The 26,121-nt window shown below is 37.8% G+C and overlaps 1 long non-coding RNA gene across 2 annotated transcripts in view; it reads right to left on the bottom strand.

Annotated features, from left to right (window-relative positions):
* The window catches only part of LOC112952516, a 104,199-nt gene that overhangs the window by 70,216 nt on the left and 7,862 nt on the right, over positions 1-26,121 (bottom strand). Inside the window, exon 1 of one of the 2 annotated variants that reach the window (XR_003250409.1) lies at positions 13,103-13,142. The exons of the other annotated variant lie outside the window; for it this stretch is intronic. This is a non-coding gene — a long non-coding RNA (uncharacterized LOC112952516). Of the gene's footprint in view, positions 1-13,102; positions 13,143-26,121 lie in introns of those variants that run through there. 2 annotated transcript variants of the gene reach the window in all.

Genomic DNA, 26,121 nt, shown 5'->3' with positions numbered 1-26,121 from the left:
ATTAAATTTTATAATTTGCAACAACATTAAGCATTATCTGAAAACAGTAAAAGCAATATTTCCTCTACTAAGTCTTTATTATAGCAGCTTTAGAATCAATAAGTTAAGACTAACTCAACTTTATAAAAAAAATTCAAGGACCCATAGCTGATTGTTTTGTTCATCGAAATGATTTTTGTTCTTGTTGTATATTAAGAAGACACCATGCATCAGCTTTACATAATTATTTTCAGATACTCCAAATTATTTCTGTACCTGTACTAATCATAATTCACAAGGTTATAAACAAAATTCTTTGATGCTCAAATAAGTCATCATAGATGCTAATGCATGGCTAGGAGACTCTTGCTTCAATAAAAAATGTCTCTCCCCTTCACATCCAAAAAATAGGCAATTTTCAGAAAAGATATGTAAGACCATGCAACAAAAATAATGATTGTCTAAAAATCTGGTAACAATATCCTAAAGCTAATTATTGTCTTAGTAAATCATGTAAAAGCTAATGTATTTTGTCAAAGCTTCTTCCCAGGTCTTTACAAAGGCTAACATAAACCATATTGCACGGTCTGCAATAACTTGTCAATAGAGAAAGCTTGGAGAGGAAAAAAGAAAAAAAAGAAAAAAAAMCAAAAATGACTTACCCTGTAAAAAGAGTCTAGTGTAAAGCTAAAACTTACATGTTAAAAGAGTGCCTCAGAAGAATTTTTAGAAGAGTAATAATGTCATTGTACCTGAGGTTACAGATCTATTTCTTCAATAATTTTTGAAGATTATAGAAAAACTGAAGCCTCCAAATAATGGCAAAGAAAAAAAAAAAAGATTAATGATAAGTTTCTATACTAAGCAGCCAGGAGTATCACATGTTATCTGTACTGCTACAGAGAGGAAGAATCTGCCTGAATGTTGTTGGCAACTAATTCGTGTCTTGAAGCATTAAGATTACACCTTTCTGGCCTTTCTAGTATAATTTTAAATAGTAGCTCTCAATTCAAAAATTTTATCGTAACTGTAAGCAATAYAAAAAGAGCTCATAGCCACTAGAGATAGTCAAAATTGTCTGCACCAAATTAAACAGATTTCATGGTTCAAAAGTCTGACCTGATCTTCAACTTCTTGTCCTCATGTAGTCTCCTCCCTGTAGTGGGAGAAGAATCTTTGAAATAAGGGTAATTTATTTCAAATCTAGGTTGCTCACCCATGTCAGCATATTTGGAGATGTAGGGAAGGAGTGTTCCCTCAGTGCATAATACTAAAGGTTTTCTGTTTTAGCTAGGAAAAAAACRTAGACAAATCGAGTCACCTTTGAAAAAACACAGCTTTAAGCTATGAGTAAAAGAAATCAGTGAACTCATACTGGTTTCTCGAATGCTTCAAAATGAAACACAGTTTGAGACAAGTCTACCACACCTCATCTCCAGGTAGCCTCCATAGGTMTCCTAATGGTTGTTTTTCTTCCGTAATGCTCTGACAGAAAACAAAGCTGAACGTGTCATCTCTCTGGTATGTCAGGAGTTCACTATGCAGCTGACAAGAACAYTCCCTGGAGAATGGAATATATGCAGCGTTGCACTGATGCTCTTCTAATAGAAGAGACAAGACATCTACAGCCTAGTATAGGAGAGAGATATTTGGTAGTTTCACATTGATACTTATTCCAAACATCTTTGCCCAATTTTACAATACTATTCTCCTGAGTCCAAACCCTTAATCCTTGGTCAAAGTTATGTAAGAATGAGAAAAGCCTATACATGGGAGCTGGAGCTTTCTACCCTCCTCACCAATCCATTAACAGGATTCAAGCCATGACAGCAACTGCTTTAAATATAACCTCCTTATAGGAACAGTACAACTGCTCAGACCCATTGCAGTATTCATCTCACCCAGAGCTAGGTACCCAGTTTAGTCTCAGTATCCCTCTGACAATAGCCGATAAWGGAGGTTCAGAGAAGAGTATAAGTAGTCGTATTTTCCTCAATTACACTTTCAGACTCCAGCAAATTGTGGCTCACAGTCTATTAGAGGTGCTATCTTTATTTCTAACAACCCTCAACACATTTTCCATGATTTGTTTAAATAATTTTATGAATTTATGTGAATTTTCAGCATCTGCAATGTTGTCTGCCATGAATGGTGTGTCATGTTGAAGATGCATCTCTTTGTATTGAATACTAGCTGGTTTAATTTGATATCTCTACATTTCTTTCAATGCAAAGAATCAACTCCTATCTGCAATTTCCATGACATGCATGATTTATAGACCTCTTGCTTCCACTCCAGTCTTATCCTTTCCAGCTTGACTGTTCTTAGTAATATTCACTGCATCCATTCTATCACAGTGACCATCCTTTTCACCTTTTTTTTTTTTTTTTTTTCTGATTTTACACTGTTATTTCTGCAATAAGTAGACCAGTGCTGCACAGAATGCTCAAGATGCAGGCATAGTATGGATTTATAGTGTCATAATGATCACTCATATTATTCTCTATTCTTAACATTTTGGTTTGACTGTTCTTGAGCTGACAGTTTCATAGAACTATCTATTTAACTTCAAGATTTCATTTCTGAGGAGAAATGGTTAGTTCCGAGCCTGTCATTTTATATGTAGAGTTATTCTTCCTGTGTGCATTTGTCTGCATTGAATTTCATTTCCCATTTTTTGCCCATTATCATCAGCACTTTAAGGTCCTTCTCAGTGCCCACTAGATGTCATGTCTCTTAGCTACCCATAACAACTTGGTACCAATAGCAAATTTTGTTTCCTCACTATTCACTTCTTTTTTTTTTTTTCATATTGCTTATAAATCTGCTGAATAACAGTCTTTTCTGGAGTTTCACGATGACCTACCTCTCTTGGGTAAACTGACCATTTAATCACATACTCTATTTTACTGCTTCTGCCTGTCAATACATACAACCAGCTATGTACTGATGTGAAGATCTTCTCTTTTACTCCAAAATATTCTAGTTTCTTAAATGTGATAAACCTCGTTAAATGTCTTTCGAAAACCCATGCAGATGATACCAGCTCAACCATCTTATTTTCCTGCTCACAGACTCCTTCAGAGATTTCCAGCATATTTTTGAGGGATTACTTCTCTTTTGAAACTCATGTTGCTTTTTCCCATTATGCCACAATTATTCACAAAAGATTCTATCATTTTTAATTGGTTTCTACTTATTTCCTCAGCACAGATACCAGGGTTACTGCAAGTTTTCGGGATCTGCCTGAATTCCTTCTTAAAAGTTGCTGCTGCATTAGCCAACTTCCAATTCTCTGGTACTGAGATGATTTTAATGAAGAAATTATCCATCATCTCTTCCTCTTATGCTGCTTTAGAACTCTTGAGGGAAAACTACCTGTTCCTGATAACTTGTTCCAGTTTCTGTTCATTTGCTCTATAACCTGTCCCAGACACCTCCATTTGAAATTAATCTTAAAATATATTCCATAAACCATGATCTCAAGGTGGGCAACTCTGACCTCCTCTGACAGAAGCACAGGTGCAAAAAAAATTCACTTTTCTGCTACAGCTTATCTTTTTGGACACTACTTTCATGCCTTAGGTATCTTACAGGTATCTCTAGCAGTAAGCAAGTAAACACACTTCTAACGTCTTTGAAAAAGAGGTTATTATTTATTTTTATTATTTGTGCAAGTTGTTCCTTAACTACTTTTTGGATTTTGGGTATTCATTACCTGGACTGACTCAGCACTGGCTCACCACAGAGCAAGCAATACCCAAAGAGAGATGTAATACCGTGATAGGTTTAAACTGTCCCACCTCTGGGCAATCACCTGACAAACGACCACCTTCACATCCCCAAGCCATGTGTTCCCTGCAGCTGCCATGAGCTGGCATTAGTGCTGCTAGATTAAGGAACTGATAAAGCTGAAAGCTTGCTTACTACGGTTAGTTATTAGTTTTATCTAACTGCACATTCCCGCGGCAGTTGGGCCACCACAGAGAGCACTGAAGACGAAGATAGGGCCTGGGGCATGACTGGCTCTTTTAGCAACTGTGAATATTCAGATTAGCGTAATTTAATTTTGAAACTGCGTCAGAGGTTAGAGCTGCAAACCTAGAGCTGGAGGCAGAGAAAAAGCAGATGGGTGGGAGCAGAGACCCATACTGCTGCCAAATCCAGCATCTCATCAGGCGACATGCTGAGCCTAACACACAATTCTGACACTCAGGGGGTTTAAGATAATCAATTAAGATAATCAAACTTAAGCCTTTTTCTAAAGGGGTATTTAGGAAAACTTGCAGGGTGTACTTTCCCTGCACAGTGAAGTTATGTCTTGATTTTCAAATTTGGGAGTTAATTTATTGGAAGAGTAGCAGGGAAGAAAATCAGGGACCGGGGAACTTTCAATACCATTACTAAAATACAGAGAGCTTGGGGGGTGCTTAATCCCCATCCTGCACTTCTGTCATCAGCTAAACATTGTTCCCCATTGTGCACATAAGGAGAAGCGCAAAGCTGACCCAGCAGATTGAGATGAAAAGATTAGAAGCAGAAATTAAAGTCTCCTGGAGAGACTGTTCAGTTATTATACACTGATAAATTTTTCATGGATTTCCTCAGGTTTTTAGAAATCATATTAATCTGAAACTTGGGAGCTTTAAAAACATGCTTCTGATTGTCAGTATTTCCCTCTGATTGCCAACTAGGTACCACTGTAGAAGACAGAAGCTTTCTTAGTTCAGCTGAAGAGCAAGATAAGATATGAGCAAAAGGAAGACAGGAAGACAGGGAGGATTCCAGCATTCAAACTATCGGTCCAATTTGTTTCTACAGCTTTTGATCTGTTCTTCATTTGGATACAAAGAAGAAGTGCGAGCTCAGGACACGTCATAAAAAGATAAACTGGCTGCACTGGGTCAAACCAAATGTTCATGTAGCCAAGGACTCCATCAGTAGCCAGAAGAAAATGCTTAGAAAAGAACAAAATAAGTATGTAATAATACATCTGCCAAGTACTTTTCTAGCTTCCTCTGATCTGTGGATCAGGAGTCAGATAGGAGTCATGTCTAGTTATTAACTCTTCTGGGAATTTATCCAGGCATCCCTTAAGCCCATATAAACTAAGTTTTGAAAACATCTTGGGTCTAAAATATATGTTTGCTAAAGATGTTCTTTCTTCCCCAGCTGTTGCTTTTTCTGATAGTATTATACCTCTTCTGACAAGGTAGGAGACAGGCAGTATCCAAGATATGGGTGTACCATGGATTCAAACTTGGCTGAAGTGTGCTTATTTTCTATTATTTTCCTGTTTATTCTTAATGTTCATTTTCATCTTGAAAGCTACTGACCACTAAACATATTACTTTATGGAATTGTTTTTCACAATCCCAAGATCTCATTACTCAGTGGTAAGCTATTTGAGAACCCATCATTTCACTAGTGCACAGAACCACACAATGGTTGAGGTTGGAAGGGACCTCCAGAGATCATYTAGTCCTATTCCCCTGCTCCAGCTGGGACACCTACAGCAGGTGGCACAGGGTGGAATCCAGGTGGGTTTTGAAGATCTCCAGAGAAGGTGACTCCACAACCTCTCTGTTCCCTGTTTCAGGGCTCTGCCACACCCACAGGAAAGAAGTTCTTCCTGACATGGAGATGGAACTTCCTGTTTCAATTTGTTCCCATTACCCCTTGTCCTATCGCCTGCCACCATCGAGAAGAGTTTGGCCCCATTCTCCTTACATCCTGGCTTCAGGTATTTGTACACATAGATAACATCCTCTCCCAGTCTTCTCTAGACTAAACAGGCCCAGCTTTCTTAGCCTTTCCTCATAAGATGGATGTTCCGGTACCTTAATCTTCTTGGTTGCTCTATGCTGTGTCTTCTCGAAAAGTTCCAAGTCCCTCTTGCAATAGGGAGCCCAGAACTGCACACAATATTCCAGTTGTAGACTCAGCAGAGCTGAACAGAGGGGAAGATCATCTCTCTTGACCTGATTTGCAGAGTTTTGATTATTTCCATTTGTGTCACTTCAATCTGAATTGCTCTCGATATTTTAAAGACTAGTCACTGAGACTCATAAGCTGTTGTTGATAGATGTCATCATCTTTACTTTCTTGAAGAAGTAAGCCACCTCACACTAGTCATTTTATTTCCACATTCTTCATGACAAAAAAAAAAAAAAGGAAGTTTCAACATCTCTAGACATAACATCCTCTTTCAAACTGAGATTCCAAGATTTCTTTCCGAACAGTGATGCCTCTGTAATTTTATCTTGGCAACCACTTGCCAAAGAGACAATAGCCAGTCTKGAATCTTAATGCCTTTTAAAAACAACCATCTTTGGCTTGAATGGGTGCAGTGCATTAGATGATAAGGTTTTCAAAATCATCTCTATTACAAGGATGCAAGTTAGAACTCTACACTTTTCCTCGCAATGCACGAACTAGCACAAACAGTGCAAAACCTAGAAACTAATTTTTTTTCTCAGCCCAGTGTCTGAGGTCAGTGACAAATACCATTTTGAAAGACGCGTACATTTGAACCTACTCTTCTTGTCAGATGAATAGCAATACTAAAATGACGTATCTTTTACAAAAGGCCCTAATACCTGTTTCAAAGCCCAGTGATCATGGGAATTAGCTTGGGAGAACATGCAAAGTGTGGATCCAGCTTAATCTAATTAGGGCTTTAACACACGGCAGCTAACACTTTTCCTGGCAGAAGTGGTTGAGAATTCAGTGTTCTTCCAAAGAACAAAAGGAAAATTTTCACATACTTTGGAAGTGAACAATTTTTAATTCTAAAAGTGCTTTTAGGGGAAAAAATAAATAACTTCTTAAATGTAACAAACATTTTTAGCCAAAATATTATAGAAATGGCTATTTGAAAACTGCATTTTAGTAAATAAAAAATTAATCACTGCCAACACATTTTTACTTTTCTTAAAAAAATGCCCAAAAAGTGCTAGTATAGCAGGGCTGTTTTGCTGAAGTATCGCTGYCTGCCTTTGGGGTTCTCCCCAGAATACCTACATGGATCAAGAACGAACCCCCTTCACAGTTCTCACCAAAATATTTATGTCTTCAGATACACAGAATCTCAAAGAAGCCAAGGGCTACTTATATTTCTGGTTGGTACCAACATAACATGAATCTATACCAATCCATTTCATTAATTCAAGAGCTGGCATGAGAAAATTTCTTACACGCAGCGATTAGATGACAGCAAGGAATATTATACTGAGTAAGCCAAATAATTAAATATAAACAATCTAAAGAATCATGTAAAATCCACAGAATTGAATTGAAAAGATTCAAGCATAGTAAAAAATAAGCCATATGAAGCAGGACTACGCAGGTAAGGCAGATGCAGAGGACAAAATTAAAATTTAAGAACTACTTTATCCCTCTGTAGAACAAAACTAAGGGAGGTGAGCAGTGAGCTCTGGACCTCCTGTCCTTGTAGCCATGCCAATGAATCAYGGAGGAAAAAAGAAAAAAAAGTCTTCAGGAGACTTTGGATGGTCTTGTATTTTAGTGTTTATTAATCTGTGACTTGCAGATCAGTTGACAGCCTGTGCCACATCATATAAACAATTCTAAACAATTACAAGTTATTCATATTCTCAGCACTGAGATTTGTGCTAGCCATTTCCCACACTTGGCTTTTTTATGTAGCAAAAAGTTTACATATAGCAGATAAAAGGAAACTCATCATTTTTAGTGTAATTTGCCAATAGTATCATCAGTTTCTCTTGACTAGCATGCAGTGGAACAGGCTGCCAAGAGAGGTTGTGGAATCTCCTTTTCTAGAGATATTCAAAATCCACTTGGATGCAATTCTGTGCCATGGGTTTTAGGTGACCTTACGCATGCGGGAGGGGGTTGGACTACATGATCTGCAAAGGTCCCTTCCAACCTTAATGATTCTATACCTTGGTCTCTATTACTTTGAATGCTCACACAGTGTGATCTCCTGCACCGTGATGGTTACATCTCGGTTTGTCTTGACTGCTTGAATTATATCTCTATATGCTCCTGATAATTCTTTTACATATATGATTAATAATATAACTCCTTTTGAGTCTTCAGTTAAAGTTCCTAAGTTAACAAAAGATGTTTGTCTCTCYATATGCTTCCTGCCATCCTCCAAAAGAGGATAGTTTCTGCTGGCGCTTTTGGTTTCGGTTCCCTGAGAAGCTGCTATCACCATGTCTTTACTAGTCATTTTCCCTTTTTCTTTACATGAAACCAGTCATTTTATATGAAATACCAATTGCGTCAGCGTTGAATAAAATCTTGTAAAATACACTGATCCAATATCTTATTTCTTAATACTTATCACATTCCCCTAACAGCTAATGCTCACTAGTTGCAGTCAATTCTCCCTCATCTGTGACAGGAGATTCTCAAAGGCATAAAGGAATTGGGTACTTCATTTCTATTGAATTTCAGCTAAGCGATAATTGAACTGAAAGTCAGTGGGAATTGGGAGTCTAAACCCCTATTCTATGTCTATAGTACTCTTACAGGTTGTGCTTTTCAGCTGCTTTTCCCACCCTGAGGAACAGTCATCTGTAGAAGGGCTGAGGAGGCTCTCTGGTGCTAAGGGAATGTTTCAAGGGGCAGGAGAAATGGCAGAACGTGGCTCAGATGATACCATTGACCTTTCATTCTCTGTGATGTTAGAAAGTCTCTGTGCTCTTTTCCTAGTACATTTAGCCAAACTGATTTCCCAAATCATGAGACTCAACAGTTAACTGCCAGACACATTTACCTGTATAGTAGGGATAAAGTCATTATGTCCTCCCCACACTTTCACTGAAAGACTTTAGTGTATCAGGACTTATATCTGCTCTTAAATCAAACAGAGAAAGACCAACACATGTCAACTCACATCATAACCAGGAACACCCCTTCTTCAAGATAAATGGTGAGTTTATTGGTTTTTCTTTTTTTTTTTTCTCTCCCCCTCGCTTTTTTTTTTTTTTTCTTCTTTCAACAAAGATCCCATAAGCTCAGAAAGCAGAAAACAGCACCACAGAAAATGAGAACCCAAGAAGAGAGGAAGGTTCCCTGTTGCTACGTGCTTTGTGCACAGCATGAAGGTACCTTCCATGGAGCTCTGCCAACACATTGCCTCACTATCTAGGATGGCAATGAAATCCAAAGCTGAGCYAAACCTCTTCAGCAGGTCAGCAGACCCTCAAGCACTATACTGTTACTATAAATAAGACCACGATAATCTTCCCATCGATATGGCAGAACATTGATATTGATGGTTGTTGGACGAATCACTGGTCACTTTAGTCTAAAATGAGGTTAGTAGTAGCTACAGGGCAATCTGAAAAGAGCTTGAAACTGAAAAGGCAGTTATGACCCATCTTAAAAGCTACAACCGAAAAAAAAATTGTTGGAATATGTCGAGGTAGGAGACTGGAATGTCATTCCAAACCCACACGAAGATGTAAAACTGCCACTTAACCTTTCCGTGGCTCAATTTTCTCATATGAAAAAAAAGGACTTTGGAACAGCAACTATAGAATTGTTAGCTATTTTTAAGTGAATATGCATAGTGGTGTTTGAAAAACACTTTTAGAGGGAATGAAGACAACACTTCTATAGAAACAAAATTATTCTGCAGTAGAAAAGTGATGAAAACTAGAAACAGATATTTATCTCCAGAAAATTTACAATTAAATCCTCTGACTCACTTTGACTCACTATCAAAGCTCACAGCCCAACCATGTTTGTGTAAGTACTTAACCTGAAGGCAATAACAACAAGATTGAAGAGTAACAAATTGAGATGGGACATTCCATTTGTCAATGTCAAATTTGCTTGGTTACTGAAAATAAACAAAATAGTTCCAGWATTAAAAATGGTGGAAAAAAAAATGTATTTGGAGTGTGTATCATTCAATGCTATTTCTAGTTCTTAAATCACTAATGATGAAAAATTTCACATGCTCTTGTGCCTTAGAACCAATTCTTCAGCCCAAGACGTTTATCATATTGCCATTTTGTTCTCTTCTGCGCTTCTGCAGTTGGTTTCTTGCTCTGATAAACAAGGAACTTGGCAGTTATTAATATATGGATAATTCTTTTATATCATTCTTGTCAAAAGAGTCCGAGTGCCTGTTTTGGCACTGCCTTTCCAGGTAACCACAGTGGATTTTGATCTACCGTATGCCAGGTGTAATAAGCAACACTATGGCATCATTTCCCATGTACCCTATCAGAAGATCTGCAAGAGGAGCTACTGATTGCTGCTCTGCACAGACTTTCTGTGCAAATGACCTACTCCAGAATTCAACAGCGCTCAGACGTCTCTAAAAGAAGTTCTTTCTTTTCCCAGCCAAAGAAAGCTACTGAATGACAGCCATCAGTCAACTGAGAAAGAGGAATGATAAATACAAAAACAAGAGGTACCTGATTGAAGTGGGCAATGTGCTAATCTTGTCATCACATTTACAGTCCCTGCTACTATACTTCTTGCCATTCATATAGCGAAGAGCACATCTAACTACTGAATGGCATATTCTGCCATCATGTGTCTAAAGGATCCTTCAAAGATGCCTACATCACTGCTGAACAGAGAAAGAAAAAAAATGACAATATGTATACATATTTGTAATATTTCACATATGCAAATGAAGATTAGATCACACGTTTACTTTTTTACAACTACAAAAGACAACATCCCAAAAACACAGCTATCCAAGCATAAAATAGAAAGTGCTGACTCGTATAAAAACAAAAACTCACAAACAAAACAATATAGTTATGGTTGAATGCCCAATGTTCCTATTAATTTGGCAACTGCTTGTACTGCTATCTAATTATACTGCATTTTAAGTTGGAAGAACATTTGACTGTCTTCATATATTTAGCAAAGTTACTAGCTTTTCTGGATATAATGATCTAAAATTTTGTTATGGCACAGCTAGCAAGTGCAGCATGTCTAAACTTCAAGCAAACTTGTACTAGATTTTTGTTCTCACGCTTACAGGGTATATGAGATACAGACTCAGTGATAACTCTTGCAAAATACTGGTTACATACAAAAAGTTCCCTTGAACTACTTATGCTATTTTTGAATTATGATTTTTACTTCTCCTTTAATTCTTATCTTATAATACCAGATCTTTAACACATAACATATATTTAATTATTCATTAAATCTTTGCAATATTGAATGAGATTATGTCTACTATAAATATACAAGCTTAACTAATCACCCTTCACTACAATGATGTAACAAACAGAATTCCTGTTGTAATTTATTTTGGAAAATGCTATGTAGGTAAAAGCAAAGGTCAAAAGTCATAGTGGATAATAGCTGATGGTTTTGATAATGCTAATTATATATTACTAAAGAATAAAGATAGAAAGGGAAATACAAGCATTAAAAGAAAGATAAACATCCCAGTGCTGAATTTAAAATGAAAAAAAAAGAAAAAAAAACTTTAAATGTCTTTGTAGCTCACTGTCATAAATCGAAGACATAATGAAGCCTGAATTAAAAATGTCAGTTTCTGTGAATGTTGATAACTTGCTTCTTTGTTGTACAAGTCAAAATGTGTCTGTTTGATGGGTTAAAATGACAGTCTGCAAATGGGAGAAGCTCAAGCTAAAAAAAGACGCTGCCCCCCCCAACACACACTTCCCAAAAGACTTATAAAAAGTAGGCCCGTAATGCAGTACTTTAAGGAGAAGACCTGTAGGGTAGAAGAGCCAGTATCTTTAGGAAGTAACCAAGCAGCACTAAAAGGCAATGTCCATGGCCAATCAAAACTATTTCTCTAGCTGCTGGGGCTCTTGCATCTCTGCCTTCACACTAGACTGGAACCCCTTTGTACTAATTGCCAGACTGTACCAGATTTTCTGGTTCAGTTCCATCCCATAATTGACCGACAATGATGGGCAAGGAAGGGGAAAAATTCAGGCTCACCACTGCAAGCAGAGGGTCAGAAATGGTTTCATAGGGAGCACATCACTGCTTGGCACTAAATGCAGGGTTAAGCAAGCATCATCTGTACTTTCTTCTAATTCCTGGGTTAAAAGGGGGATGGGGGAAAAAAAAAAAAAAAAAAAGGCCCTCATACTGTAGCAGGGTGAAAAGAAGATCTTGAAAAAGCTGCTATGTCCTCTGCAAAAATCCTTCATAAAGACAAACAAATGTTTGGAGGATATTAAGAAGTAGTCTCTAATTGAAATATCAGTCATATTTCTATTAGGACAAATAAAGCAATTGCAAAATCCTATTTATAAGCAATCCTCACACTTAGAGTAATCAGAAAAGTATTTGTTACTTCACTTGGAGAGTTACTTCTCCATGCAGTTACAATAATTCATAACCTTATATACTGAAAACAGAATATAATTTACAACTAAAACGTAAAAAACTACTTAATATAAAATGCATACATTGAGGTTACACATTCACAATATAATTTTAAGTTTATAAATAGATTAATCAAGTTCACTGCAGCTAGCACAGATTTGCAGTCTAGGTGTTTTAAGGTCCTTTCTTTCCTACTGAAAAGTTCTGCTAAACTTCGCAAAAAAAAAAAAWAACTGCAGAGAAAAAAAAATTATCAAATTCTTCCACAAATTGGACTAATGACAATCTTTCTGACCAGGAATCTTATTGCTCTCCGCCCCCTCTATTTCAAGCAAACAGCACCCCCAGCAGAATTGCCACATGCCATTAAACCAGTTCTAAGCCTAAAGTGGAAAAGGAGGACAAGAAAATAAAAAAAGAAAAAAAAAAGACAAGAAGACAGTGCTTATAGCAAAGCAGTTGAAAACATGGATGGTGGCACTCTATATGTCCTGCAAAGCCCATGCCCGCAGGTCAGAGCCTTTCCCCGTGCGCCCTGCCGGGGGTAGGTGCACAGGACCCCTGCTCTCCAAGCACCTCCCTGCGCAGGTAACAGCCCCTCCGCTTTCGGCTCCCGCCAGGCGCTTGTGCAAGAGGCAAAGCGCAGAGCTGTATCGGAGCCATCCCCTCTCTCGCCCCGGCAGCTCCCTGTGCCCCCTGCTAGCTCCGAGCTGCTCCACGAGTTTGTGCCAGGGAAGTCGGCCCCGCGTGCGTGCGGCGGAGCGAGCGCCTCGGCGAACGCGCTTACCTTGCCAACCCCGCTGCCTCCTATGGGGCCTATGCCAGCTGCCCCGCTCCTGGGGCTTTCTCAAGCACCGGACCCGCACAGGTGGCATTCTAAAAGGTGACAAACACCTGAGAACGGGACAAGAAGGTTATGAGGAGGGAAAAAAAGAAAAAAGAAAAAAAGAAAATAAATAAAAGGAAAAGAAATCAAATGAGGAAAATGTCTTCCCAGAGCCCCAGTCAGCTCTTGTGCATGGGGAGTTACGAATGCACTGGCTATAGACTTTTGTCCAAAGCCGTAGTTTTTTTTTTTTTTTTTTTTTAGTGAAGCTAGATTAGTTCATACAAAACTCAACAATACCGCACTGAAACCCATTGTTGATATTCAACATTTTTCACATAGCGGAACAGAATAGACAATACGGTATCTAGGAAACCACGGGCTGGATTACAAACTGATGATATCTCATCCTTCTGGAGGGCCTGTAATCCTTTTTATTACCTACCACAGAAGGGGGGAAGAAAACCCCAAACAAAACGCCGCAGCGCAAACCACCCCACATCAAAAATGTTTGAAGTCTTTTCATAAATACGCGAATTAAATCTTTCTGCCTGCTCCTGTCCTAAGCTTATTCCTCCCCCTCCCCTATAATATGCATGTATAATGAAAAGAAAGACACGCTTTTCATGCTACTTAAATTTAACTCTTAAGCCCAGGGAGTGCTGATACCATCCTGTGTCATGAGGCTTGCTCTAAAAGCAGCTTTCAAATGATGCGTTTACTAACAGTGCAACACCTGGGGTTGTACTATTTCTTACAGCATCCTGCCACTTAAGCACAGTCATTTATCTCCAATTCTGCAACGTTTGATTTCGCCAATGAAGTTCTCACTGCTGTAAGCTGCTGGGCACATAACACTTGAAACCAGCCCGCTCTTTGCTGGCATTTGGCAACGAGCTCTTCCATTTTCCACGTCTCCGTCTAATGGCCCACGTGCTCGTGCCGCCCTCCGCGCCGGCGCTCATCAGCACGCTAGGCTCAAGGGTCCTCCACGCACCTGCTCTGCTCTACGTGCTGCATTAGGCCCTTCCAGCCGGAGCCGGGGTGCAACCGCGCGCCCCGCTCGTCCCCACGCACTCCGGCCTCGCGCGCCCGCCGCGTCCTGCTGGCCCGGGATCCAGTTCCCGTGTTTTGCCGAAGCCCCCAAGTAGCCTAGGTAGCCCCAGCAGTGATTGTTCCTACCAGCTCCTTTTCATCACTTCTGCAATTGACCAATTGACAACTGATTGATGGTTATCTTTTCACTTCCACAATGAGCGAAATTACCATCACTATAGCTATGTACAGTAAATGCCGCCAGAGTAAATTACATGATTCTAAAATTCTCCTTAGCTCACTTAGTAAAACATCAACACAAAAAAGTTTCTTTCTCGCCTCCCTTCCTGTACTGCAGATTTGGCCTTTCCTGTCAGCTACAGAAAAGAACTTGACAGCTTCTTTAAAAAGAGGAGTATAAAAGAACTTGAATAAGGGATGGCACAGGGCCGGGCGAAGGCTTCCATTCTCTGCAAGTGGCTATTCTTTGCTCTGAAAAAAAAATTAGGCATGTGAGCACAGATAAGCCACATAAGAATACCCCAAAGAATATTCCCAGTGACCTTGAGATTTTGCTGCAATTCCTTGGCCGTTTGCTGCTGAAGCGGCTTCATGAATTCCAGACTTCAGCCTGGCTAACCTACTGCAAGAACGGGCAATTTATTCCTCGGAGCTGGGGAAACACTCCCACAAAATGAGGAGGAAAACCCTTTGGCACAACTCAGTAAAATGAATCCGTCCTTGTGCTTCTTCAAAATTTGAAGCTATATTAAAAATAAATTATCTCCATTTGCACAGCTGGTTTTCTCCATTGCTGGACAGCTGGCTCAGTGATTTCAAGATGGAAAAGAGGTTCAATTTATCTAAAACAAAAAAGCTCTTGCTCTCATTCAGACTTTTAGCTCCTGTATGGACAGATATTGAAAACTTTGAATCCGTACAATTACAGGCAGTTTTAGGAGCATTAAATATATTGCTGAGAAAGACAGGGAAATATTTTTTCTATTCCATCTTGGAAAGCACTTTAAAATGAAAATGGACTCATTATTTCTTATTATTTAATTAAATACTGAAAAACAAACAAAAAAAAMMAMMAAAAAAAACAAACAGCCAAAAGATTGTGCAGTGCTTTAGGGTCTGTTTACATTACGGTATAGGACATAACCACTACTAGATTCTTTCTAGTTTAAACTGGGTCTCTTAAAAGCTGCATTATTTACTGCAGGCTGGTAGCCACTATGAGCTTCTGGCACTTCAGCTCTCCACCAGTGCCTCTAGCTTTTAAACGTAAAGCTTCTCAGTCGTATCAGCTATAACCGAGAAGACCATCTAAGTCTTCAAGTTCCTCATTCATCTCCTCTGGACAGGAAAAATGTAATTTTTGCCATCCTGCCCTGGACAAATCCTTCCTAACGATGCGGGTCCATAGTGAAGGGTACGTTCCTCTTGATTCAGACAGGTCATGTCAGACCTGACCACCAGATTCAATATAATACAGCAAATGCCTCTCAAACTTTCTTTTTGGTTACTTAATTTTCTCTCTGAATCTATGAGCTGCACTAGCAAGATCACTTCTGGATCCTCCTACACTGCACTAGTATCCAAAACAGATCAAAACAAAAAATGGAGAGATTTAGTCTGAAAATGTTATCCTCCAACGAAAGATTAAAGCTCATCTGAAAGAAGACTGACCATGGGATGCAATTACCTGTTATTGAAAAGATTACTGAGAGCAAAGAAACCTTTAATGTGGAGGTGGGAGGGAAAAGCTATATGAAAACGTAGAAGGTAATTCATCACACTTGTCTCAGGATAGCCATTATAGTACTAGTAACTAAATAGTTGATGTAAAATTCATATTGTTAATCTGCTTTATTGTTGTTATTTTTTCAAATAATTCTATGTCCATGGGCCAATATCCAGTTGGAAATAGCTGGTATTAAATCACTAAATTACAGAGTTAGTGTACTGCTGTGCTAACTAGACGAAAGGAGGATGGCTGCTAATAACGTATATAAATATGATTTGAAGAGGGGCAACAGGGAACAAAAAGGGAAATATAATGAGTCATCTCCAGCAGATTTAAAATTGCATTTTAAACTMTTAACCACAATTGTAATACAAATTTGCACTTGGAAGAACTGTAACTAACATCAGCTACAACCATATTAAAATAGATCCTTTTGGATTAACTTTTTTATATGAGATGCCACCTGCCTCTATTATATAAAGTTGTTCTCAAATATTTCTAACAGGAATACTTCCTAGATCAATTATCTTTTCAGATACTGAAAAAAGTTTGACAATCATTAACAGAACCTCCCTTACAATATTTACTAAAGCATGAGAGAAATATTAACAATTTTATAATAGTGCAAATTTAAAATTACATATCATTGTACTTAGCAAGAAATCAGTTTAATGACATAAGAAATGGAAGACGCAACTGATTTTCACAGAAAACTTGTAACTGGAGGCTTTCAAAGCTCCAGATTTCCAATTCTTCAAAAGTTTCCTAAGACAGTATTATGCACTGTATTCTTTTCTTAACCTGATGGCTAGTCTGAAAATTTAAACAAGGAGAAACAGAATCTATTTTTCACTTTTGCAAGTCTAATCTCCAATTCTTCCTAACAAAAGATGTATTTCAAGCCACGTTGGCATCTCTGGATGTCAAGATGACAGCTTTCTGTGACCCATGACATGGGTTACTCACTTGAAGGTGAGAGGAAATTTGAAGAGTAACCTTCAAATCCTATTATGTCATAGCTACTTCCCAGTAGAGGTGAAGGAGACAGCAGGAACTATGTATATAAAAATCACCTCTTGTTTCATTCTTGTCTCGGGGTGCAGGCTTTTAAGTATTTGTGTAATACAGRATGTCTGCCTTTTTGTTGCCAAGCATTCATAGCAAGTACTCCACAACATAACAGGAGTTTTGAATAGGAGCCAGAAAACCATCCATCATCTCTCTTTTCTTTTAGGATGCTTCATTGGATGCCATGATTGATCAAAAACATTCACATGCCCTATAAAGTACCTAACGCATACATATATTCCAGATACATAATGTTTAAGTGTAGAATCTGGAAAAAAAAAAATCTCTTTATAACATAAAAGTATTGGTTAGGTTATCTTAGACAATTCAAGCATTGGATTCTTTTAAAAGTAGCAATTGCTTGTGAGTTGAAATGCTGCAAGAACAGCAAATATTCTAACTTCACCTACGTGGAGCAGRTAGGTAACTCCTACAATGGAGTTACTTATGGGGTAATGGAGTTAACTCCTACTCCTAGAAGTACATTTGCAAGGTATTTCAGGTCAGATGGATAACTCAAGCCAACAGAGGTTTTCATAATGGATGTAAAACTAAAATGCWAAGGATTGCAACATAAACTTTACCATGAAAGGTTCTATCAACCTAGCAAACTCCCTTGCTAACACCCATCAATGTAATCTTTGAACATATTATAGGCATCAAATCTACTGCTATATTATAAATAATACAATTCAATAGCAAGTTTTACAATGTGATCTGCTAGAAAGCCTAGAAAGTTCAGGAAGTAATCATACCTCTGTTATTGTAATATGAACTAGCTTTTAATCATACTAATCTAAAAATTAATATGCTGCTCAAACTCTCTTTTATGCTGTGCAGTCTAGAAGTTACAAATACAACTTAGCTCTCTCAAGGAAAAAAAGCCATTAAAATATTTTTGGTGAGGTTCTGTATCAAGGGCACCAGAATATGAAAATATATGACACAAAATGACATAGAACGTGGTTTGGGGATGAGAAAATCTCTGCAAAGAAACAGCACCAATATCTGCAAACAGCAGAATAATCACCTACTATATCCCTATTTTATCCAATGCTCGTTAACTCTAAAATCATATCAAATTTATCTTCAAAATAATCCTCTTATTAATAAATCTCAAGATCTAGGAATACATACAAGTAGTTACAGCCATTTTCGGATAAAAATATTACTGAGAAAACCTTACACCTGGGCTGCAGACAATCCAAATGCTTTCTGTAAATCACACGTGTGTTCTTGAGGAGAAGACAGAAATTGGTTGGAAGCTTACAGGTTGAAAGTTAATAACATCCTGGTTAAAAAAAGTAGGTGCTACCACATGCTTGCTGCATATGTAAAGGATGACAAGTATCAAACTCACTGAAGCAACTTGTTATCTACAAGCTATTAATTCAAACAAAATAAAAAAGCCAAAATTACCACCAAATAGTCCACAGCGCTTTCAGGAGGATGCCAAAGGCCCTCTCTCTGAAGCTGGTTGGATCACTGTGCCACAGCAGCCAACTCACTGGACTTGGAAGTGTTGTAGGTGTGACGCCCTTCACCTCCCAGGGCTCTGGCATCACAAAGGGCAGTTCCGGGCAGATGGGCACCGTGTCACCTTTGCCATCAAGCCAGCTATCAAAGACCTTCACTCTGCTCCTTCTCTGAGCTGCAAGATTTAGACCATGCTAGAAGCTGGTTACTTTTCTGAAAGTCCCATTTCTTCCATTGTGTGTTGACTATGAACGAGGAGATTGTGTGCAGTAATGAGAATCTGGCAGCCACAGATCCCAAGGCAGAAGAGAGGGGAAGTCTTCGGGACCGTAGGAGCTTGTTTGAAAATGTAACAGCCTGTTTTTGTTGCTTTCRGGGGAGGTAAGCGCCATTGCTCTTTAATACTATAGCCCACATTGGGGCACATGTGGGAAATTAAAGTGTTTAAAGGCCAGTGTAATCTTTACTCCACAGATGAAGTCAGAGACTATTTAGACAGTGAGAGGATGTTAGTTCTATATTTTATTCAAAGTCAATAATTCCTATGCTGTAGAGACATGAGTTTGAAAAGGGGGTTGAAAAATACTTACAACTGCTGCTCACCCAAAATTCCTAATTCCTATATAACAACTCTGCAGAAGACCAGGAAGAAAGAAGAGAAGTAAGAAAAATGAAAACCACTACTTTGCCACTGGATCCCAGGGGGATGAGAAGGTTAACCAAACATTTCAGCATAATGAAGACAGCTGGCACACTATACCCTTGGGCGAACCTGGCTGCGGAGATGCCTCCACACCTCTGTGTGGCAAGCATGGCAATACGGAGGTTCAAGACAACGTAACTGTTGTGCACAACAGTGAAGAGACACAGATGCAAGAACACTGGAATTTAGTGCCTCCGCACATGGAGCGTAAGAAATACGAAGAGGAGAGGCAAGTACACTTCGAAAATCTGTGGCTGAAGGACAGCTTGGAAGACGAAGAGCAGGATGTGCAGAACCACAGAAGCACTGAATTGAAAGGTGTAAACCACAAAGAGGAGAACTACCACCATGTACCAAACAAGGAGGAGCAATTCATGAGACCCAAATACCACAGCACTCTTTCCCTCACAATACCACATGAAAAAGAGCAACAAAAAGGACAAAATAACACAAATTCAAAATCTGACAAAGTGTTGATCAAGAAAAAAGAGGATTACACAAGTATACCAAACAGTAAACAACGTGTGGGCCAACATCATGTGAAAGCTTTGTCTTTAGCTGTAACTTTTGAACAAGAGCCGCTGCTGGCACAGGATCTCATAAACATCCATTCAAGGACAGCAGTCTATAAAGAGGATGAAGGCATAACTAAGAAAGAAGAACAACTGCCCGAGACCCCTGAACATCCTAACACTTTATTCGGGGAACAAATCTACAAAAAGGAAAAGGAAAAAGGCCAAGATCATGTGATCTCAGAATCTACCTGCATTCCCTCTGTAGAAGGACAACAGTATTTGGGACCAGAAGGCCCGAACACTTTATTCTTGAGTGCAATATATGACAAAAAGCACCAGAAAAGACAGAAAGATGACAGCTTTGAGCCAGACAATGCACCTTACAGAGAAAACCATGAGGTATCGAGAATGGGACAGCAGCAGTCTGAAGGACTTGAATACTTTGTTTTGTCTTTGGGAGTAACCTGTGAAGAAAAAGAAGAACAAGACTACATGAGTTCAAAGTCTCAGGATGCACTGTCTAATGAAGAATGGGACTTCTCTGATGCACCAAAGGAGAAAGTAGATCAAGGCATAGCAGCAGAAAACCTGAGCACTTTCTCCCTAAGTTTAATTTCTGAAACGCAAAACCAAGAACAATACCACATGAGYTCTGAATCTCAGGACTTGCCTGTTGAGGAGGATTTTAACTACGAAAGCTTGCCAAACATGACAGTGCAATGTATGGAACAAGAACTCAACCTTTTGCCCGTGGAAGTAATCAATGAAACAGAGCAGCAAGGACAGARCCAAGGGGATTTTGAGTTGAAGGAAACATTCTGCAAAGAGAAGCAGAACTACCATTACGTTCCACATAGGGAGACCCAGCAACTCATGCAACCTGAGTACCTCAGCAATTTGTCTGAAGAAGTAGCTTTTCAGAAAAGCCAAAAACTAGACGGACAAGATGCTATGAGCTCTGAATTTCTCCAGAAGAAGGATTTTGGAAAGGTACCAAATGTGGAGGAGTCCCAGGCAGTGGGAGCAGAAGACTGCAATACATCATCCCTAGTAAGAACTTGTGAGAATGAGATGGAGGAAACAAAAGATCACTCAAACAGAAACAGCCTAATAGACTATAAAGAACACAAGCAGGAAAGACAAGATTACGTGGGTAAAATGTTTTTTATATCATCATCTGATGAAGAAATGGAACAAGATGAGTACGATGACCTCATCATAATGTCTCGGGAGGAACATGAAGAGGAAAAAGATCTGCAAAAGTCCATCTCTCAGGGTGAATTGTGCCTAGAAGAACAAGAGAAGACTCAGGAGCCTTTAAATAGTACACAAATGTGGGTGTCTCAAGACATGAAGGAGGAACAGGAGGAACAAAATCTGCTGCATATACTCTTGGAGCCGGAAAAGGAACAGCAGGATACTCAGGATTCCYTAAGCCTCAAATCTCCAGATGTGCCTTGTAAAAATGAAAAGGTAGACCAGATACAGGATGGAGTGAAAACTGCAGTCCTCTGCGAGACCTACGACATTAATGAACATAAGGAAGGTATCATCTGTGAAAAAACAGAAGACCACTAAGTAGGGTGAAGTCACTTGCAACTTTAGAAGAAGAAATCAGAATTAGAAAGCATTTCTGCTGAAGCATAGATTAGTTGAAAATTACACAAGCACAGCATTCAGAGGATGGAAAGCAAAGCTAATTGCAAGAAGGTTCCACTATATCATGCCACATGATTCCATAGTTTCCTAAAAACAATATGACAAGGTATTAAAAAATCCATGCTGCAGGCTTTAGGCAGAGAAAGGTTTCTGCTCCAGATAATTAAAACAGCTTGTCTGAAATTAGGTGCATTAAAAAGTGATCTGATTTTACTGAGCAACCGTGAATCCCATTGCTCTCACCTGGAAGTACAGATGCAATTTAAAGCCTAAAATTAGGTACTTTAATCAATATATAAGAATCAAAATAAGCAGCATGGGGTCTGAGGAAAGCAAACTCTAAAACAGTCAATATTATTTATAAACACATTCCATGGAGATGCATATTGCATAAAAAAAGAGATAAAAAACTGTGTTGTGTGTTTTGAAAATGAAATTTCATACCAGAGATATTTCTTGAAGTGCAAAAGGTTTAATAGAATGCTACCCAGAGATCTGACAGATGGTAAAAATCATGTAAAGAGAAGAGGATGCCTGCTTTTATAAAAAATAGCAATCTCTCCTAAAATTCCTGTAATCTTTTGTCTCCTAACCATACAGTTTTTCCTTTAACTCAATATTCTTGAATAATGCAATACACACCTTCTTTTACACTACTGAAACAATTCACACAGCTTGGTTTGGTTTGAGAGGGGAAAAAAAAGAGAAAGAAAGAAAGAAAGAAAAAAAAAGGATACAAGATAAATTTATATTTTACATGCTTCACAGACACAACACAAGCTGATTTGATTTTTTCAGGAGTATTTTGCATTGCCAGAGTACACCAACAGCAGCTATCATGTATCATGTAAGTGTATCATACAAAGTGTTTATTATGACCATTTCTCTGTAGCTGCTAAAAGGGAACCCCTTYGAGGCTAGATAAAAGTTTGCCAAAAATAATATTCAAATATCCTTTTAATCAAAACAAGATAAAGAGGAGATTAGTGCCACCAGTGTCAACACCAGCACTTCCAAAACATATGCTCAAATAAAACATGAAAGCTTTAGGGGATTGGTTTTGCAAGCTTCAGTAGTTTACACTTCCTCGCTCTTCCAACTCTATGTATTATTAAAATGCATTGGTTGATGATGTGTGTTAATGACAAGCGCCATCCTCAAAGGACTCCAATTCATTAAAGGGCACTATCAACCTGTAATTTACAGCATTTAAAACAAAATGTATTTATTTAGATTATTAAATTTATGTATTAATTTTATGTAGCTAAATATATGAGTCTGGATACTTTTAATGCCATTTAAAATAAGACAGTGGAGAAGGGGCATTTGAAGAAAAAAAAAGGAAGAAAAAAATCTATAAATACACAACAAAATTAAACTTCCAAATCCACCTAATAGTATGAGAATTTTCATGAATTCTTTCATGAATATTGTACCTGGTTAACATTGAAATAACTATTGATGCTTTCTTCCTGGAACCTGAGGGCTTTTCTTTCCCCCAYTCCCCTAACTGAAGAATGATTTTAAACAGCAACCTTTACTTGGAGTCTTTTTCAGATTCTTGAAGAGAATATAGAGCATTCATCATCATAATTCTGCCCATTGAAATTTTATTTAAAAAAGAAGTTTCCATWCCTCCTCCTCTTTGGCAGAATTTCATTTATAAAAAGTCTAAGGCTTGGATGTTAAAATTCTCARTCAAAAAGCATGATTTCTAATTTAGTATGGGCAGGCAAAATGACAAGGATGACAGAGACATTGATTCAATTGAGCATTTGGTGAAGCCACCAGGAGCTGATTTCCTGAATAACCCCTGCCTGTCTATTATAAATTGTACATATTAACAAAGGTGTTGATTCAGTGCAAAATTAAGATTGTGAGATTGGTTTATGGTACCAAGTTGGTTACCAAAGACTATAGATAAAACACACACGTTTAAACATCGACAGTGTTTTGGGATGCTTCTCCTCAGCATCTGTCCGGGTGATGGTCTGTCACCGTAGTAGAATGTGAATGAATACTCCCATTATGTGATCTAGAGAGATGTCCAAGATTAAAGTAATTTCAAAATTCATTTGATATAGAAGAGGTTGCACTCTTTATAAACAGACATTTTAGGCACATACATTGAGAATTCAGCATGCATTTTTTTTTAAATTGCATTAAACTGATGAAAAATAAATACTCTTCAGAAAAATTTACAGTTACCTTTACAAAATCCATGTATACTGAAGAAATAAGCAGAGTATTTTAAGCTACTTCAGTTTATCATGTAAACATTACCTATGTCTTCTTTGGCTTCCATGACAATAACATAAAATGCATTATTCCAGTTTGAAATACAGGAATACATTTCCCAATTCTGGAAAAAAAAGTTTTATTTTAGTAGTGCAGTGCATAGGAAAAAGCAAAGTATTGGAATGCAGCCTTTAATTTTCAGTGAAGCTGCAATAAAAATGAACTAGGCGAGTCACAGGCTTGCAAGCAAAGGAGATCAACACCAAGGGCTTTTACTTGCATCAACAGCAACATGGGATAAGGTCTCACTTAAGGGATTTGAAATATAATTTTTAAGCTGTTCGATAGTCATGTCCGTAAAACTCACTTGCATTGAAGTAATAAAACCAATTCTAATATGGTTCTCCCAGCCAGAAATTATCCATGATTAAAATAATTAKAAGGAAAGAAGTAAGTTCAAGCTAAACTCCCTCAGGTATTACACTAAGACAAACACTGAAAATCTGTTTACAGATTTTCTATTCTTTCCAAGATTGTCATATCACCAACTTTTGTATAAAATACAGTATTAGAAAACACTCAAAGTGCAAAGCTGTCTTTCAAAGAGCACAATTAAAATAAAATWAAATTAAAGTAAAACAGGCCTAACTCTGGAGCTGCTGATACAAGGGCAAAATCAAATTACATAATTTACAGGAGAAGGGAGAAAGGTACTTCACTGCAAATCTGTGCAACAATGAAATTGTATATTAATGGCAACAAATTAAATTCATAGGATAAAGAGCAATTTATTTTTGCGAGCAATTTATTATAAATTTAATGATTTACTATGCGATATCCCTGAGTTCTAGTTCATCTTCCCACATAAAAAAAACAGCTTTCGCTTTCTCTGAGTACATAAAGCTCAAGGATACCGATATGTGGGACAAGAATACATGCTTTAAAAAAAAACATACCAGATCAATCATAATTAATATATCAGTAAAAGTGCCTGAAAAATACAGTAAATATGGCTCAGCAGGAGAAGACAGTGTAATACACATTTGGGAAGCAATAAATGTAGGCATAAAGGGGCAGGCCTAAGTAGTTTGCAAACTCTGTGCTTCATAACTACTCTTTATTCCATATTTACTACTTAAGAGTACCCTCTTAAGTACCCTCTTCCTACAGGTGAATAATACATGCAGGATATGTGCTTAGTTTGGGGTCTCAGCAAGTATTTGCTATTTGCAGAGAACCAACTGTCTCACTCTTCCTGCATGAGACTTCCCAGAGAAGACCACAAAGCCCTGATTTTCCTTTGGAGTACCAAGAAAAGAGATGGAAACCCAGCAACCTTCACCAAAGATTTTGATTTCATCAAGCTACTACCACATCTCAGAGTTTTAGATGTATTTCAAATGTGAACCAAGTACTGTCAAATGTTTCAGCTCTTAAAAAATATTAGGATAGCAACTTGTCCTACAGAAGTAAACTTTTGCCCTCATTCTATAGAAAGAAAACTAGAAGATGTGATCTACTGAATCCTTATTGATTTAAAGGGGAAAAAAAAGTGTTCACTGATTTAAAGGAAAAAAAAAGTGTTCACAAGAAAAAAAAGTTTTTTAATCTAAAAGATTTTCTTTTTGAAGAAACCAAATATTGATTTTGGAAAAAAGTTTAGAAAAATATTTTGCTATATTAGCTGGAGTTAACTAGAGAAATTTCTCTTCATTGTGGTAAGATCTTTTAGAGTGGAACGTGTTTGAGATTCTTGTACAAGACATCTCATATTGGTTCTGGCTTTAGAAATCAGAATTCCTCAGTCTGATTAATGAAAAACTATTTTGAAAAATTGGAAAAAAAAACCTAAATGTTTTTTTCATGTCAAAAGTGGACTTCTATTTCCAGCAATAAAAAAATGTAAGTACATCTTCCAATATGAGTTTTAATTACTGTATAGGGGGGGCAATTGACCTTTTCTCCAGGCATCTAAGGGGGCAACTGTAYGAAGGACCCATTTCCCACTAAACCAGACTCCAAAGATTTCATCAGACAAAATGATAATGAGCTATTCCAGTTGAAATGAGCTGATTAGTTTTTCCCCCCAGCTGCTGTTCAATTAATGAACCACTTTTAAAAATTTTGAAATGAAGTTCATGAGTCATCTATTTTTATTTTGTTAAATTGAAAACTGATAAATGAATTCAGCTACTTGGTGACACAAACAAAAATAGTTTGAATTCCAGATTTTGAAGAAGTGTTAGCAATTTGAAAAAAAAAATGCAGAGTGAATATTTAGCAGCAAGTATTCCTAAAGAACTGTTAAAATACAGATGATTGAAGTAGCAGCCAAAAAAAGGGGATGCAAATGACTCTTAAATGAAAGGTTATAGAGCATGAGAGGTGTTTAATCCAAATAACAAACTGTTGTTGTCAATGAAAGATCTGATACAAACCGATTTAGATAATACAGAAAAATGAACACACAATTTGACAGCTACCCTGGATTTACAGAATCATGGGATTAAATGCTTTCCACTTATTCAAAGAGGAT

Source organism: Nothoprocta perdicaria, unplaced genomic scaffold, assembly GCF_003342845.1.
Source record: "Nothoprocta perdicaria isolate Ctin4 unplaced genomic scaffold, notPer1 scaffold_4, whole genome shotgun sequence".
Taxonomy (NCBI): domain Eukaryota; kingdom Metazoa; phylum Chordata; class Aves; order Tinamiformes; family Tinamidae; genus Nothoprocta; species Nothoprocta perdicaria.
This window is presented reverse-complemented; position numbering and strand designations above follow the sequence as displayed.